Source organism: Pseudophryne corroboree, chromosome 6, assembly GCF_028390025.1.
Source record: "Pseudophryne corroboree isolate aPseCor3 chromosome 6, aPseCor3.hap2, whole genome shotgun sequence".
Lineage (NCBI taxonomy): Eukaryota > Metazoa > Chordata > Amphibia > Anura > Myobatrachidae > Pseudophryne > Pseudophryne corroboree.
This window is the reverse complement of record NC_086449.1, coordinates 373630788-373634651: the sequence shown is the minus strand read 5'-3', so window position 1 is coordinate 373634651 and position 3864 is coordinate 373630788. Positions and strand designations below refer to the sequence as shown.

The following is a 3864-nucleotide window of genomic DNA, read 5'->3' as shown; positions in this document are numbered from 1 at the left end:
TCTAAAAATGGGTTGCACCAGAGCACACTGGGCTTTGATTAAGCAGACTAGTTTGTACTTTACTCTGCTTCAGTTTTTGCTTGCTGGAACCCCACTTATGCTATGTCCCCCCTATTCTGGTGCAAGCGTGAAGAATTTGGAATTTGGCTGTAAAGATTTTGGGAGACCTTGGAATTGATTCTCTCTCTCTCCATTGTGAGGTAATCCTAGGTTTCCTGAACCAAAATCTCTAGAGGGTATGGCCCTTTGTTTAGCTAATTAGGTTGAATCTATAGGTTGGCTCTATCAGCTGGTCATGTATTATTACTGCCTCAATACTATGTTGTATAGATATTTGTTGCTCTACTATGCGTTCTGTGCACAGTGAAGGGGGAACACCTTTTCAATCTCTGCATCACCTCTACATACCATGCTGCAGACCCTCTTCTCTTGCAAACATATTTCCCACAGGGTTCGGTATGAGTTACAGCCGTCCGAGATGCCAAATGTCAGTATCCCGACATCGGCATCCTGAGAGGTAGAATGCTGGCAGGGGGGCGAGCGCAACTAAGCCCGTTGTGGGCTCGGTGGCGAGCTACACTCGCCACAGGTTCTATTCTCCGAAGGGGAATCACCTACCTCACCGGAATACCAGCAGCGGTATGGTGCCCCTGTCAGGATCCTGGCGTCAGTATTGTGACAGCCGGGATCCTGACAAGCGGTATGCTAACCGCATACCTTCCCACATATACTCAACTTTGTTGCTTACATTTGGTGATGGCTGACTGCAGTCCCTAAAACTCCACTGGGAGACTTATTTGGGGTCTCTAATAGATGAGGATTGTGATTTTGTGCTGTGTACTTCTCGCACGGTCACTGCACATGCCAGATTTCACAAGATTCAGCTATATATAGTACACAAGGTATACTGAACTCTGTTGCACATAAGTAGACTGGGATGGCTGTCTTCCACCGCCTTCCCAGAGAGAGGAGCCCTTGATGCAGACTTTTGGCATCTTCTGTGGTCTTGCCATTGGTTTCCTAATTCTTGTTCTAAGTAGTGTAACGTATTGGTGAGACCGGAATTCATGTTCCATTACAGGATCCGGGACTTGCATATTTGGTTTGCGACTTAAAGACTGTTTGAACCAGTATTTACAACTGTATATTGTTAACCTCCTGATGTTGGCCAGAGTTTGCATTACTCTCTATTGGATGCATCCCCTTCTTTGCATAGTGGGTTCAGCTTTGTCAATTCCACAATTGCCCTTGAATGTTTTACGTTTGTCAAAGTCAATGCCCACTTAAATTTGATAGGTTTGGGCCCTCTGGCAGACATTTCATTATTACCCTCTGGGGCAGGAACCCTTCACTGACTATGCTATATTTCTGCCCTGTGAGTGTGCCCGCTTCCCAGCATTCTCCTGTTGACTTGTTTTAGCGTTAGTCAACTACTCAATTGACTGCTTTTTGTTATTATTTTGTCATTTTTATCTCAAAATGTTTTGTGTACCACTATAGTGCTTAATATTTGTTCTTTTTGAACTGACTCAATATGCACTTTGTTATGTTTTTGTTTTCTTCTGTTATGTGAACATTTTTAATAAAGATTCTCATTGGTTGACAAGTCAAATATGCTGCATCGATATTTATGTATATCTCCGATGTTTGCAGATCTGTGCACTAATCATGCGCAGATCTGTTTCTGCGACGCCGGTCACAGTGCCGCAAAAGTCACAGCATAATTGACGCCCCGGGAGTTTGGGGGCAGCGACAGTTGCCTGCGTCCTTAGTATGTATGAGGGTATTCAATAGTATTTATGCTCCACAGTGGTCTTTCGTGACATATGTATATATTATATGTGTACATAAATGATTTGTAATAATTATTGTATATTTATTTATTTGTACCGGCATGAATTTCATGATGTGAACAAGTAACCAATGCCTGCATATTCGGGGGCATAGAGTGGCATGCGAGGGATGGAGAGGTTGAGCTGGAGGCTCTCCGTGCACAAGGGTAACTGCCTGGGGGGTGAGCTGAGACTGACTCACGGGGAAGAGAAAAAGACAGTTGCTCGTGTGAGGTCGTCAGTTGGTGGTGCAGGGAGGAGAGACAGAGCAGCAGCGGAGGTGTGAGCACCAGACGATAAAGGAGAGGTGAACTTACGTAAAGATTTGGGGGAGTGTATCCACGAAGCTCCCGGCCACCCGCATTGATCGATCCGCTGTAAGCCGAACAGAGGCGGGTGGATCTCGTCTATGACCCGTCAGAAGCCGCATTGAAGTCCGCCTCCTAAGTGAGTGGGCGGTACGTACTGGCAAGGCAGAGAGCTAGGAGGGAGGTGCGGCTGGGATACTAAGAGCGACGCGACCCTCCGGAGCTGCTGGATAGAGGACACAGCCTCATAGAGACTGAAGGGCAGCTGTCCTGGCCAATAATTGAGTTGGGAGGAGGAGTCGAGGGAGAGGCTATTCCCCTTTCAGGCTGACAGATGAATACGTAAGTGTTTAATACAGCTACACTGCACACAGGTATAGCACCTATCTGAGCTCATGATGTAAAGGTGACAGGACTAGAAACTGTCAGGAGGAAGCTATTATTGCCAAACATATTTAACACTCCTATTAGGTACCAAGAGTATAATCTGCTGTTCCCTGCTGTTCTCACATGACTTCCATAGAGTGCTGGTAATCATCTGTAGACTACTTAACCATTAAAATTAGATGAGGAGTGCCCAAAACAGTCGAATCATAATACACCAGACTATTTGAACTATATTCGAGAAATTATAATTTCTACAATTATACTACTACTTAACGAGATGGTGAGAGGAGGAGGAATCTGCGCTACTCAGTGATGTTGCCTGAACCTGAATACCTTAACAGTCAATATTTATGGATACTGTCCGTGCATATAACCCACTAGTGGATAGTGCATAGGGTCCTATTGCGTATAACCAGGGTCATTACTGGTTAACCAAAGTCTAGCTCCAGAAAACAAGATATCTTCAGTAATAGTACAGCTCTGATGAGGACTCAGAGAAAGAGTTGAGTATAAAAGACTAGGAACACAGAGTACCACTGAAGGACTCCCTGAATGCGGGTCTGTATTATTCAATTAAATACCCTTCAAGCCAGCCCAATAGCAGAAGGAAGGAGGACCAGCCAAATTTAAACGGAAAGCCACTTCAATTGCACGGGAGTAACAATAGGAGCGGTGAACCCATTAGACTTCTAATATAATTTGCAGCTTGGAAAGTATACTGTCTAACAGACCTATATTTAATGATACAATTCTATCATAATCGTAATGAACTGCAGTGTGCACACTACAACCGTGGGCCCAAGTAACTGAGTATATATATAATTCATGTATGAGTACCCGGGTCACTCTAGGTAAAAAAATTTTGTTTCATCCACAGTTTTTATGTCTTGCACGCATTACTGATTGTATAGGCGGAATATTTTTTTCAGTATATGTATTATATGTTATGTTGTGAGTACCATCAATATAACCCTAATTGTTGTAGAATTAAACCTGTTGGTAATAAAATAACCTTAAGAATACTTACCGGTGACGTTGTTTCCACATCCAAGGAAGAACCTGCAACGAAGAAATAGAAGGTGTAAAAGGTAACGCCGTGATATGAGGTACTTTATTATTAAGCAATTCATCATATTAAAACACTATTCACTCCTCCTGTAGAGGGTGTACTGGGGTAATTGGATTGGTGTACTGGGTGGAAATTACTCCAACACAATCACAAACGGCAGTCCTAAACTAGCCGGGGAGATATACCAAAATCCCAAATAGTTTAGGTGGAGGCACTGGGCGGTGATACAGGGTACCCCTGGGTGAATAGAGGGGTTACAATTTTGTCA

The 3864-nt window shown here is 43.8% G+C and overlaps 1 long non-coding RNA gene across 1 annotated transcript; it reads left to right on the top strand.

The window, feature by feature from the left end:
- Positions 1 to 2022: 2022 nt before the first annotated feature.
- LOC134935295 (uncharacterized) lies at positions 2023 to 3633 on the top strand. The gene is made up of 2 exons (XR_010180036.1): positions 2023 to 2482; positions 3580 to 3633. It is a non-coding gene; the product is annotated as an uncharacterized LOC134935295 (long non-coding RNA).
- The last annotated feature ends 231 nt before the right edge of the window (positions 3634 to 3864 follow it).